Source organism: Fringilla coelebs (genome assembly GCF_963513975.1).
Source record: "Fringilla coelebs genome assembly, contig: SCAFFOLD_30, whole genome shotgun sequence".
Lineage (NCBI taxonomy): Eukaryota > Metazoa > Chordata > Aves > Passeriformes > Fringillidae > Fringilla > Fringilla coelebs.
The window spans coordinates 5,713,846-5,728,591 of NW_028167448.1; positions in this window are offsets into that span (position 1 = coordinate 5,713,846).

The window sequence follows — 14,746 nt, forward strand, 5'->3', positions numbered from 1 at the left end:
AGGGTTAAGTAAAATGCTTTAGTGAAATATTTTTTTTTTATTCCTGCAGTAAGCAGGTCTGAGGCCAGAAATTGGTGCCAGAATAAGTGCCTTTCTGTGCTTGCACTGTCCTGCTCTTCTTGTACTTTTATGTTCCTCTGGACACAGTGGGACGTGTTGTCATTTCCTGCAACTTCTGTTGAAGGCAACTGGTTTTCTTTTCAAGGTGATTCTTATGTTTCCCCTCATGACTTCCCCAGGTGACCAACCTCCGTTCCAAGGTGTCCCACTCTGCAATCGTCACTCTGGGAGAGCTCTTTGTGAGTTTGAAGAAGGACATGGACTCTGAGGTGGATGAGGTTGCTCGGGTCCTTCTCCAGATGGTGTCCAGCTCCCCAGAATTTGTTCAGAAAGCAGCCAGTCAGAGCCTGGGGATCATGGTGGAGAATGTGACTCCTGCACGAGCAATGAGTGCCCTCATGGACATGGGAGTCAAGTAGGTTTTTCTTCTTTTAGTGATATTCTTCACCTTCTAGTGTGGGAGGGAGATGGGATGAGAGAGAGAATGGGAATGGTGGGAGGGAAGGGTCCTGTATCCTGCATCTTGTGTGGACTCAGGGACTTGATTCTCCAACCAACCTAATTTCTTTCTTCTTGTCACCTATTTCTGCCCTCCTGCAGCCCATTAGTTCTCAGAATCACAGAACTGTAGAATATGGGGTGTGTGAAGGGGCCCATCAGGACCATTGAGTCCAGCTCCTGGCCTTGCACAGAACAGCCCAAGGGTCACACCAAGTGCCTGAGATTGTTGTCCAAATGCTTCTTCAACCCTGTCAGGCTTGGTGCTGTGACCACTGCCCAGGGTAGCCTGTTCCAGTGCCCAAGCACCCTCTGGGTGAAAAACCTTTCCCTGATATCCAAACTAAAGCTCCTCTGACTCAGGTTCCTGCTGCTTCCTGGAGTTCTCCCAGTCTGTCAGATTTTCCTAGATGTGGTGACCAGTGGGGAAGTGAAAGTGCCTGCAAAGGCTGAGGATAGAGCCTTGTGCTTTTGTGGGAAGAGGGAAAATTGCAATTGCAGCTGTGAGCAGTGTTTGGTATTTCACAGCACTAACCACAGAGGCCCTGGGAAAACCACGTCTCCTCATGATGCCATGAACCTGAGAAATGAGGAGGGTCCTTGCTGGGGCGTGGAGCACATGGGGGGCAATCTGCTGGCTGTGGCACAGCCTGCAGAGCAGGTGCAGCTCCTGCCAAAAGGAGTCCTGTATGACTGTCCTGGCCACTGAACTCTACTGCTTTACTTACCTCAGTTATTATTAGACTTTGCAGTCGTCCCATGGTTGGTGTCCCCACAAATCGCAACAAATACACACATTTCCTTTCTGTGCCAGACACGAAACACTGCTTTGTATTTCAAAGGAGCCCTTGCAGGGAGATCAGGAAGCTCTACCCGGGCTCTTTAGGGTGCGGGGCACGGCAGGAGTTTCAGGCGCAGGACTGTGTTCTGAGGGGCTCTGGGGCTGCGGGGGATGAGAGGAGATGAATTCCCAGAAGTGGCTGTGCCGGGCATCTGTGGAGTTGGGAGCACTCAGGGGATCCGGGAACGCTTTTGGGGGCTCCCTAATGGGCGCTGAGGGGGCACTGAGGGATCCTGGAGGGTCTGGGGGACACGTATGGGACAGATGGGGGCAGATCCCGGGGTTCTGTGGAGCGCAGGGCATGACGGGCATTGTAGTCCCGCCTCCAATGGGGCTCAATCTGGCCGCGGGGCATGACGGGAGTTGTAGGCAAAAAGAAAAGATGGCGCTGACCCTAGGCACCGCCTCCGAGGCTCCGGTCTCCAGCGTTAATTGGCTGTGGGCAGTGATGGGCGGGGCATCAGCAAATGTGAGGTGCTGGAGGTGGGAACAGCCCATTCAACCTGTCCAGTCACTCCCAGTACAACCCAGTTCATCCCCAGTACAGACCAGTACAACCCCAGTACAGCTCAGTTCATCCCAAGTGGAACCCAATTACAACCCCAGTGCCCCTCCAATCCTTCCCAGTACGGCCCAGTCCCTCCCAGTACACCTGAGTTCATTCCCAGTTCCCCCCCAATGTCATCCACAGGGTGCCCCAGTGTCCCCAGCCTTCTCCGCAATGTCCCCAATGTCCCCATTGTCCCCAGTTTGTCCCAGTATCCCCCAGTATCACTCATGGCTGAGGCTCTGCAGGCCCAGGCAGGCTCAGCCCTGCTCCACCATGGGATCCCATGGGACAGGGCACGCTGGGATTTGCTCCTACAGCTACCAAGTGTGTCCAGGGAAACTGCAAGGAGAGGGTGACCTCTGTCAGTGGGACCCCTCTGTGCACAGGTACCCCCACTCCTGGGGTGGCTGTGCCAGCTCCCCCAGGCACCCCCAGCCCTGGGAACCTGGAGCAAGTGGAAACCACAAATTTGCAAATTGTGCCTGTGCCCGTAATGCAAAGAGAACTGCAGTGTGAAAAAGGAATATTGTTTATTTTCAGAAGAACAGCAACAGGAATGCAGAACATTTTTACATTGTAAGAATATTTGTAACAACAACAATCCATAGAACATATATACATTTTATAACAACAACAATCCAGAGAACCTATATACATTTTGTAACAACAACAATCCAGAGAACCTATATATGTAAGAACATATCTAGCAAAAATATATGAAATATATTTGCAGAAGTTGAAAAAAAGCCCTACATCCTCTATCCTGAAGAAGACAAAAAACTGTAAAGCGTCTGTGCAAAAGGGTGGCATCTCTATCTGGGATTTCCATCGGTCCTGGAAGAAAAGCAAGTGCCATGGTCACGGTAGTCAGGCACAGAGGGCTCTTCCATGTGTCCCCAGGCTGGCACACGCTGGCCCAGCAGGACTCTGCTACCAGAACTGAGCCTGGCTGGGTCTGGGATGGAGCTTGTGCGGCCCAAAGCGAGCACAGGACCAGCTGGGGATGGCCTCCAGAATCCAGTGCACAGGGTGCCACGTCCCTGAGCAGGGACCAGCCCAGCCCCAGCCTGGCAGCAGGGGACCCACTCTGCCTGTGGGGACCACATGCCTGTCCTGCTGTGGCATTGCTCTCTATCCCAAGATCATGGCTTCTTCCTCATCTTTTTCATCAATGTCCATGTCCTCTCTGTAGTCTTCCATTTCCACTTCCATCTCTTCTTCCACAGCCACATCCACCTCCATCTCTTCTTCCAAATCCACATCTACAACGACCTCCATCTCCTCCTCTGCAGTCTCTTCTTCCTCCATTTCCACATCCTCCACTGTATAAGTCTGCATATCCACTTCCATCTCCTCCTCTCCAGTCTCTTCTTCTTCCATTTCCACGTCCTCCACTGTATAAGTCTGCATTTCCACCTTCATCTCCTCCTCTCCGTCGGTGACAGCCTGCAGAGGTGGCAGAACCTCAGAGAGGAGTCCCTGTCCCACACCAGGCCCACAGAGCTCCAGCCCACCCGGGCAGCTGGGGGTGTCCACCTCCATGCAATGGCACCATACCTTCCTCAGGACAAATGGGAGCATCCTGTAGGGATGGGTGTCAAAATCCAGGCACTAGTGAGCTTTCAGGACTGATGGGGGTGGCAGGGGGCAGGTGACAAGGAGGGTGAGAGCAGTGGGCAGGAGCAGAGCGAAGGGTGCGCTGACACAACGACCAAGGGCTGTCTTGTGCTCTTTGCCGGGTGCTGGCAGTTCCACTTGGAACGGGTGAGGTGACATCACAGATCCCAGGAGTCCAGGGTTACCCTGAAGTGGACAATGGAGATCACAGAATGATGGGATCCCTGAATGGTTGGGCTTGGAAGGGACTCTGAAGACCATCTTGTTCCAAGCTGAGCAATCTTTCCCCAGACCTTGGGGGAGCCCTGTTCCCAAGGATGGGGCATCCACAGGCTCTGTGCACAGCCTGGGCCAGTGCCTCCCCAGCCTCAGTGTCAAACAGCAGCTTCCTTAGATCCAGCTTCAGTCAACCTCCTGCAGCTGAAAGCCATCCCCCTTGTCCTGTCCCCACAGGCCCTGTTGAACACTCTGTCCCCTTCTTCCCTGTGGGACCCTTCCAGTCCTGCAGAGCCACAGTGAGGCCCCCCCAGTGTCTCCTCTTTCCAGGCTGAGCATCCCCAGCCCCACTTGGACAGCAGTCAGTTATATCAGGGGCAGTCAAGGCTGAAGGGTAGCAAAGAGCATCAGGAACTGAGAGATGGAAGCTTTAGGCCCAGGTTTGCCCCTAAATGTACAAAATTAATAACAGTGGAGGGGAAGATGGTTAGACACTGGCTCTGTTCTAACTGATGATTTTTTTTTCTTCTTGTCTGTCGTGCTGACCCAGGTTTTTCTGTTTGAAAGGAAGCTTGGCACAATGTCCACTGTCTTCTCCATTTGTGAAACACTGAGCAGAGTCTGGCCAGGCTGATGATGCAGAGCAAAATCTGCAAATCTGAGCCTGGGGATGCAGCTAAACCCAGCCAAAAGTAATTTCTGGAAAGTCGAGCCTGGTTTACATTTTCTTCAGTTTGGCTATGCCAACTTAACCAGTCATTAATAAAAAAGCAATAAAAAAGTTCAAACAAAAACAGACAAAAACCCAAATAAACAAACCCACGCAAACCAATCAAAGAGATAAAAAACCCCAAATCCCGAATAAACTTTACAAATCCTGATTCTCCGGGAGTTGAATGAGAAGAGGGATAGAGATGAGATAAGAGGAAATGAGCCATGAGAGAAGTTGAGAAGAATCTTTGGTGAGAGGAGGTGATGGAGTGGCCTTTGTCTGGACTTTTCTTGTATAGCCATGGACAGAACCATTTTTCCTGTGACACAGAGACTGAGTTTTGGGTGGGAGGCAATGGCTCGTGAACAGAGACAACGGGTGAGGAGGGTGGTGGTGGTGCGGTCCGTCTTCAGGGAAGAAGAAGAAGATCTCTGTTCTCAAGACCCCTTGGCCCCAGGGGATGACTTTGGCGGGGAACAGGTGTCCTGAAAGTGAGATACTGTGCTTTTTTGGAACTGGGCAAACAATCCTTTAAAGGGGAACCCCAGAAACAGCTCTGGTCTATGCGCAGTGGTGAGAGCGCTGGGCATGGAAGGAAGATGTCACCATGGCAGATGTTCTCTGGGCAGTGCCACGTGGGACATGGAAACACAAGAAGTTTCAACTGTGTTTCCTGGGGAAGCCTATGGTACAAGAGGGACTCCTCTCTCCTTGATGAACTGAGAATTGATTATCTAAAGGGTGGTGATGGACTGAGAGTTGATGATCTGAGGGATGGATGTACTGGAAATTTGGTGGGGGGAGGAGGAATGTTTTTGGAAAGTTTTAATTCCAAGTTCTGTGTGTTTCTCTTTAGATATAGTCATAGGTTAAAAAAAATTTTTTTCCTTTTTGTTCCTAAGCTGGAGCCTGCTTTGCTCTATTTCTGATCACATCTCACAGCAGACACCAGGGAGAAAGTATTTTCATGGAGGCACTGGCATTGTGCCAGGGTCAAACCAAGACACAGGGCTCCCTCAGCCCCTCGTCCCTTCATGGCCCCGTCCCCTCAGGGGCTCCCCCAGCCCGGCCAACCTGCCCGGCAGCAGCGCCGCAGCCCCACAGCAGCTCCAGAGCAGCCCCATCCAGAGGCACCTCGGAGCCCTCAGCAATCCAACCACCACCACATGGGTAGGAGGACACGGATGGCGCTTCCTGCCTGGCACAGGGCTTGTGGCCATCTCCAGGCACCGCTCTCACAGGGATCCTCACAGCTCTGGCCCCTGCCCACCCGCTCTGTCGGCAGCACAAAGGCTTCAGAAGAACCACCAAAGGCCAAGGGGCTTCTGGCCATTTTCCCTGCAACACTGCATGCCTGGACAGCTTGCTGAGCCCAAGCACCCTTTTCCCCCTCTTCCCCTATGCCCTACAGACCCTGGGAAGCAAAAGAAGGCTCCTGGGAGTCTGTGTATTACAACACATTCTGTATTCATATACTAAAGAAAAAACTATTTTCATACTAAAACTATATCCATATACTAAAGAAAAAGAAGAAAAGAACAATCTCAAAGAAACAGAAAATTCCTGCTGGCTCAGGTGGCCCCAGCAGACAGAACGTCTGTGCTCAGCTCTCTGCAGAGCTCCAGCAGCGCAGCCACCTGAGACCTGACAGATGAGGCCGTGTCCTCCATGCCCTACAGAGCTGTTATAAATAAAAAGCTTGACTAGAGTAGGCCAATATTCAAGAAACAACCAATTTATTAATTAATATGGTAAAGTATGAGCAAAACAGAACTGGATACAATGGGGCACGCCGATATTTGGGGCTTACAGGTATTTATAGGGGTACTCAGAAGCTTTCTCAGCAGTTTCTATTCCAATTTTTTTACTCATCAACAGTTTCTATTTCTACTTGTTTACATCACAATTCTATACACTATTGTAATTTAGTTTTTCTTCAGGATGCCTCCCAAAAAGGAGGATCCCCAGATGGTGTTGGTAGTTTCTGAGATGTTGGTCCAGTTTCTGCAAGAATAAAGAGGAATCCCATCTGGTGAAGTCCAGCTCCCCAGATGTGGGCCCACCTTTTTAATTACAATTACTATAAATCTCATAACAGTGATGTCCAGCTTCCTTTGGTTGAAATTATAAATCCTTGAGATGATGTTCATCTTCCATTCTCAAGCTGTTTTTTCTCAGTTTTGTTAAGGAGTAAGATAAGGATATTTTCTTTATATGTATTCCAAAGCTATAGTTTCAAGGATACAAGCAATATTCCAAAATTATACTTCAAAGGTTATTATTGCAGCACTCTTTAAGGCCTGACTACAAGCAAAAAGCAACATCCTTAATGCTTTAATTCAAATGCTCCTAAATCAATCCAGGTTAGTTGCAAACAAAAGACAGGTTCAAAGGCCTTCTTCCATGCTTTACTTTCCTCAGTTATTGTTAGAATTCGCAGCTGTCCCATGGTCGGTGTGCACACACATCGCAATCCCAAATACACACATTGCCTGTCTGTACCTGACACCAAACACAGCTTTGTATTTCACATAACCTGAGGCTTCACCCCACTCATTACACACATCAGGGGGGAGCTGCTTATACTGCTCATCTCTGCCCCTGGAAGAGAGGCATTCAAAGAATGAGATGCCCCATAGGATTCTGGTTGTGTGCTTTCCTCAAAAACATGGTGAGATGAGGTGTGTAGGACTCATTTCTTCAGAAGGGCAGGAGAAACCTCTGAAGGCCTCCCCTAAAGGGCCTCCTTACCCAGCAGTCTGACACAGATTTGCTTCTGAAGAGCTTTGTAATTTGTCCTTATTATGCTCTATCTGTGATTTAATGAAAGCCTCTTTCTCTACTGTAATTGAGCTCTTCATCTCATCTGAAAAGCAGAGCACAATCCCTTCAGAGGTGGTGTCTGAGTAAGAGCCTGTTTGGGTTTCCTCTGCTGTGGTTCTGCTCATGGAGCTGCTCACTCCTCATTTAAAAGCAGATTTCTCTGAGTCAAAAATACATCAGTGATGCCACACAGAGTAGGTCTGAATAGAAACTCTTCCACTGCCCAGCTGAGCAAACGAGATCTTCCCTGGTTCTGCAAAGAATATGAAGAAGGGAGTTTTCCTTAGGGAGCACCTGAGGCCTCATGGAGGTGATGCTCAGCAAGAGGCACCTGGGCATGGCAGCTGTCAGCTAAACAATTGGCTCTGGGCAGATAGGAGTTGGCAGGAGGTAAGAGTGGAAAGTCAAAACAACAGCATGCTGAAAAACTTGTAAGAGGAATAATGACCTCAGTGAAAACCCCTCCATCTTAAAGATGTAAAAAGCATTTTTACAAAAATGCACAAAAATGTCCTTGTTTTGGTCAGTCTGTTCTTCCTAAATAGCATTTTGCAATCAGAATTAGGAGCTGAGAGACACTCAAGAAGGCTCAGCAGAGGATTTTTCATTGGGACCTTAGTACATATCTTTTACTGTGCTGTAGTTTGGAAGGAGGCCCCGAGCTCCAGCTGCAGCCTGGGGAGACCCTGCAGACAGAAAGACTCCCCAGAGCTGCTGTGGCACTGACCCAGAACCAGAATCTGGAGGGAACTGTGTCAAATACTTCCCACTAGAAAACACTTGAAGCTTGATCCACACTTCTCAGTTCAGACCTCAGGCAGTGCCAGGAGTCACCAGTTTGCTGCTGCTCTGTGGAGAACTGGTGGCTGTGAGTGGCAGAGCTGTGGGGTGAACAGGCTGATGGCTTTTTGAGGCACACAGAACCTTCCATCTCTACTGCACTGTCCCCTGCAGAGAGTGGATTTTCCTAGAGAAATACCTGGAGAGTGGGAAGGATGAAGAGAAAATCATTCTATGCCAGTGGATGCTGTGCTTGTTGCAAACACAGGAGTTGCATCTGGTAGCAGTCCTTGCTGCCAGTCCACAGGGATTCCAGGCTGAGATCAGCTCAGCTCTGTCATTTGCCAGGAGATGGAGGATCAGACTTTGCACCACACTTCCAGAGCTGCTCTGACCCAGCCTGCAGAGCAAGAAAGGATCATGTTCAGGTTCCAGAGCTGTTTTCAGCACTGTTTTATTCACCCTGAGGGGACAGCAGGAGGCTGCTGGCGCCTTTGCCTTGGGAATTGGAGATCATGGCAGCTTTTGTCCCTCTTCTGCTTGCCACTTGAATTTTATCTGTAAAAGGGCAACTGCCTTTTTCGATCAGTGCTTCCCAGAGTGCTTTCATGACAGGAACTTGGGCTTTATGTTGCAGGCACCATGATGAGCAGATCTTGAATACTCACAAATCCCCGAACACAAAGTCAAGGAGAATAAAGCAGCCTCACAGGCCACATTTGCAGTGAACAAACACAGCCCTGTTGCTGCTGCTGCTGCTGAAATAGAATCAACTGACAGAGGCCATCACAGAAATTGCCTCTCAAGTGTCAAATCAAATGAAAAAATCCACAAGGAGGAAGAAGAGCCAGAACTTCTTGACTCCCTTCCTTATTTCTTCCGTGCAGCAGCCTCAAATGGAGATGCCCAGAGGTATTCCCAGCTGCTGCTGATCCCAGCTGGAGCCCAGCCTGCTGCCCAGTCCCAGTGGGAAGCTGAGCCCAGCCCGGGCAGCTCCCGCAGTGTCGGGAGCTCAGCGCACGCGGGGCCAGGCCCAGAGCCCCGGGCACGGCCGCCCATTGCGGGGCAGCGGCGCAGACGGAATGTCCTGCGGCCCAAACCTCCTGCTCCTGCCACACAGCGCCAGCCTTCTCCCCCTCCTCCTCCTCCTCTCCCAGCACGGCACAAATTCCAGCTTGGAGGAGGCTGCCCCAGGGAGGGCTCAGGCTCCTGCTTCAGCCTCAGGCTCCCTGCAGAGGAACAGGGCATCTTTCAGGCACTTCCACAAGCTCAGGGTTCCCATTTCATGGGGAATCTGGGCTGAAAATGGCCTTGTAAGAAGGAAAATAGCAGAGGGAATGGATTGGAAATTATTAGGAATAATGACTCTTCTTACAGTCAAAGTTCACCGGGTCATTCCCTGCATTTCTCCTTTACAGATTCTTTCACTCATCTCCTGAGAGGTCCAGTTTGTTCTGCTGCTTTCCATGAACTGATTTTTATCAGTGCATGAGATGTAGAAGCAGCGGAACTGAATGAAGAAACAAACTCCATCTGTCAGCCCATTTTCATCTTCTAGATCACTTTCAAGGTGTCCATGGGGATGACGGAATGATTATCACACAGCTCTCCATTTCTGGCTGCAAGCTCTGGAGATTCTCTCTGGGCATTCAGTCAGGCTTGCATTCCCTAACAATTCCTGGGAGCCCGTCATGGTTTCCTAGGGTAGAACAATAACAATGAAAACCTGACCAATGGCACAACAGCCCAGCCCTCAAGGAAAAGAAAGAACAAGTTGTCAACTTCTCAAACCTTAGTCTTTCTTTGCTGAAAGAGTCGTGCTGCACGCACGGTGTGGAAAGCCAAGAGAAGCTGCAGTTGGTGGCACATCTTGTGACAGAAGCTGCACCTTGTTCTCCAGGAAAGGTTCTTGGAAAGAGCAAACAGGACTGAGGAGAAGATGATGGGAAAACTGAAACAGCTTGTAAGAAATGAAATTAAAATGGGGAGAAAAAATCCAAGACATTTTACTCTTTTTATTTTTATGCTCCCCTTTTCCATCTTGCACTAATTCTCCATCCTATTAATTCCAAATGGATCTCACCTCAAAGATCCATGACTTGGCAGGTTTTAGACACTGTCAAATACCATGAGCTACACACACTTTGCCTTCCCCTGGTTTTCTTGGAGAGCAATGCTGGAGAGGTAAGTGCAGTCTGGGGTCAGGTACAAATTCTGCATTCAGGGAATGCGTTCCGATAGTGTTTGACCCTCAGCAGGGACAATGCACAGCAGCGACCGAGGGGATTCCTGTGCCGCTGTGCAGGAGTGCAGACTCTGGGTCTGGGCTGAACACGGCAAAGTTCCCGTGTTTGGACAGGCTCAGGGGCTGCCCCCGGGGAGCGTTGGGCTCGGAACGGGGGTGAGCGGGCAACGGACAAACGGCCACGGGGACAAACGGCCCCGGCGCTTCAGTTGCAGCAGCAGCAGCGGCGGCGGCAGCAGCAGCGGCAGCAGCAGCGATAGCAGCGACATTTTAGATTCCCTCTTGCTTGTCCTCTCCCTCTCCTGCAGTCCCGCACCCTCTCCCGGTCTCCCTTACCGAGGGCCCCTCCTCTCCCAGTCTCTCTCTCCCCATGCCCGGCCGGGCCATGCCCCCGGCCCGCCCCCGGCCCCGGGCGGGGCTGCTCCGGCCCCAGCCCCGGGCGTCCCGCCGCGGTCTCGCCTCCGGCCGGCTCTGGTCGTACTGGCGGTGGCGCTGCTGGGCGGGCATCAGTTCCTGGGGCTGGGGCGGCATCGCCTCCCTTTGGCTCCGCCTGGCCCGAGCCCGGCCCCGGCCCCGGCCCCGGCCCCGACCCCGGCCCCGGCCCCATCACCGGCCCCGACCACGGCCCCGGTTCCTGCCGGGGCCCGCGGAGGACACAGGCGTCGCGGCCGCTCCCGCCGCCTCCGCTGCGGCTTGCCCGGCCCGAGCTCCGCCGCTCGGCAGCGCGGCCGCCGGCCCCGAGCCGCCGCTGTCCCGTTGCAGGGAGCGAACGCCCGGGGATGGCCGGCCCGGGGCCCTTGAGGAGCGCTCGGGGGCCGTTGCCGGCCCCGGGCCGAGCGCTGCCAGCCGCGTCCCGCCGGCAGGGAAGGCGCAGCAGGGCCTGAAGCAGCAGTACCGGGTGGGCTCGCTGCTGGGGCGCGGCGGCTTCGGCAGCGTCTTCGCGGCCACGCGTCTCTCGGACGGCGCCCCGGTGAGCGGCGGGGCCGGCGGCGGGCGCAGGAGAAGGGGGGAACGAGGAGGAGGAAGAGGGCAGAGGATGGGGCTGGGCAGCGCGGACGGCGAGCTGAACCTGCTGCTTCCCTTGGCTTGCAGGTGGCCATCAAAAGGGTGCCACGGAACTGCGTCCGGCATTGGGACGAGCTGGTGAGTGAGCGGGGCCAGCGGGAGAAGCCGGGCCGTGCCGGGCGGGGATGAGGCGAGGCCCGGCAGGGTGGGAGCCACCAGGACGCCTCGAGGGAGAGCGGGCGTGGGGCCAGCGCAGGGCGCAGAGCCAGCGCAGGGCGCAGAGCATCCCGGGCTGGCTGAGGCTTGCTGAGCCCCGGCACGGCATCAGCCCCACTGATGGCATCGTGCTCCTCCCGCAGCCCGACGGCACCAGCGCACCCCTGGAGATCGTGCTGCTGGCCAAGGTGTCCACTGGCTTCCCTGGTGTGGTCCAGCTGCTGGAATGGCGTGAGCTCCCCAACGACATCCTGATGGTGCTGGAGCGGCCGGAGCGCTCTCAGGACCTGAAGCATTTCATTCGGGCACGGGGGTTCCTGCCCGAGGAGGTGGCGCGGGAGCTGTTCCACCAGGTGCTGGAGGCCGTGCGGCACTGCACCAGCTGCGGGGTCCTGCACAGAGACATAAAACCAGAGAACATCCTGATTGACCTGGCCACAGGCCAGGCCAAATTGATTGACTTTGGCTGCGGCACCTACCTGCAAGACACAGCCTACATTCACTTTGCAGGTGAGCCCATGCAGGGGTGTGCTCCTGGTCCCAGCATCACATGGCAAAACATCTCATAGCCCAAGCTGGTTGTGGCAGCGGGGATTCTCCCTTTTGCTGCCCTTCATAGCTCTGAGTCTTCGGCTGAGTTGCTTTTGAGCATGGCTGAGTGGGGAGCCAGCTTCCAGCCCTGCTGGCAGCCTTTGCCCACCACTCTGCCCAGGACTGGGCCTGGGCTGGGGCAGCCGGCCCAACAAAAACACCCGTGGGTGGGGGTAGCAGAGAGGGTTTCTCAGAACCTGTGCCCCAGCCAGTTTTGTGTGCAGGTGAGAAAGGGCTTTTGACTGCTCAACTCACCTGGTTTGTCTTGGGTTCATAATGTTTCTTGGGGCAATGCAGGCAGGGAGGATGAAGGCATGGTTTTTCCCCAGCACTAAGTGGGTTTTTCCTTGTCATGGTTGGACCTTGCCAGGGCTTCTGCTGCCCTCTTCCAACACCAGTGGATTCCTTTCGAACCTCAAGTCTGTACACAAGTTCCAGGTGCTGGCGAGAGGGCAGCGGTCACCCCGTGTGCAACTGGGGCAGCCCCCACAGGCCCAGGGAGGGTGGGGCCAGGCTCTGGGAGCAGCAGCATCCCCCTGCTGAACTCCATCTGTATTCCATAGGAACACGGTCATACAGCCCCCCAGAATGGACCCACTTTGGCTGGTACTATGGCAAGCCAGCTACCATCTGGTCTCTGGGCATCGTGCTGCACCAGATGGTCTGCGGAGAGCACCCCTTCAGGACTGGAAAGAAGATCAGCTGGGACCATCAGCTCTCGCTGCCACAAAGGCTCTCTCAAGGTGGATCCTCATCTCTGGGCATGGGGGGAATACCAGTGCTGGGAGACAGCAGCAGGCTCGTGAGCATCCCGCTCTGGCAGCTGCTGAGGAGGTGGCACATGTCCTGCTCTCCTGCTCTCCTCCAAAACAGGGAATGGATGGGAAAGTTTAGGCCCAGCTCTGAGCACATCCAGCATGGGCTGGGCACGGGAACAGTGGGGCAAAGCCAACAGGAGCCTTCTCCAAGTGACCAGCGGTTTCTGGTTTCCCTGCCCAGAGTGCCAAGATCTGATCAGGCGGTGTTTATCCATGCTGGACGTGGAAAGGCCCTCCTTAGAAGAGCTGCTCTGTGACCCTTGGATGCAGGATATTCAGCTGCCCTAGAAGAAGGGAGAGAGCCACAGGCACACTGTGATGCAGGGCCCTGGTAAGTTCCAGCTCCACACATGCCTTGGCCATGAGTAGCAAAGGAACCCAGACTTTTTTGTCCTTTTTTGTCCTGCCTGTGTCACTGCCCAGGGCTCATCAGATGGGAACACACAGCCCTTGTGCTGGAGCTGAGCTGTTCTGCCCAGCACTGGTGGCACAACAACTTGATTTGGTTGTCCTGGTTCCCTGACAGCTGGGGCCCTGGGCAGAACCCTGAGAGCCTGGTCTCACCCCAGGGAAGGAGAAGGAGCCCCTGGAGAAGCTGTACCAGGTGGGGCAGCTGCTGCTGGAGACAGCGAGGACGACATCAGGGATGGCAACCTCTTCCTGGACCTGGCCACTGGCCATCTGAAGATGATGGACTTCAATTCTGGCACCTTCTCCAAAGCCAGGCTCCACAGCGAAATTGCAGATGAGTCCACCCGCAGGGGGATGCTCCCAGATTTGGGCATTGCACAGCCTGGCCAGTAACCAAAGGTTTCCCCTTTGCTGGGGCAGATGCAGCTGATCCTTCAGTCGGCTGCCCAGCTGCTTTTGGCAGGGCTGGGGGGATGGGCTGGGCTGGGTATGAAATGGGAGTGGGCTCCTGGCCCTGCTAACAGCCCCCAGCACCCACCGTGCCCCGGGCTGGGGCTGGGGCAGCCAGCCCGACACAAACAAACCCCATGGCAGGAGCAGAGGTGGGACTCCAGAACCTGTGCAGGGGCTGCTTTGCTGTACAGGCAAGGAAGGGCTTGGGCTGCTCCACTGCCCTTGTTTGCTTTGGGATCACTGTTATTGTGGGGGGCAGTGCAGGGGGGGGAGGGAGAAAGCCTGGGCTTCCCTCACCTGTGGGTGGGTTTTTTCCTGGCATGCAGGGGTTGGACTTTTCTCAAGCCCCTGGCAGAGATAAGATTTTTTACCTTGTTTTCTCTTTTTGTCTGTAATCTATTTTCAATAATTTGTTGTTTGTTTTTCTAGAGGAAGCGTTCCATGTGGGCTCCATTCTGGATCAGGAAGTGCTTGGGAGCAGCTGTGGCGATGATGGGCCGTGTCCTTGGAGAAGGCTGAGGACATCATTTGGGACCAGCTTTTCTTCCAGCAGGGGATGGCGTGAGGTGGGTCCCCGTCTGCTTGGCATGGTGGCATCAGAGCTTCTGGGAGATGGCAGCGAGCACAGGAGCATCCTGCTCTGGGCGGCTGCTGAGGAGGTGGATGTGCCCTGGCTGGCTGCAGGCTGGGCACATGTCCTGCCCTCCTGCTCTGCTGCCAAAGGCAGCAGTGATGGGCAGCTCTGGGCACCGCTCTGAGCACGGCCAGCATGGCCTGGGCACCGCGGGCGGCTGGGACAAGGGCACAGGAGCCTTCAGCTGACGGGCGGTTTCTGCTTTGTCTCCTTGCAGCCGGGCTCTGCGGATGCTGAGGCTGCTCTGGGCTCTGCCAGGGCTCTGCTGGGGCTCAT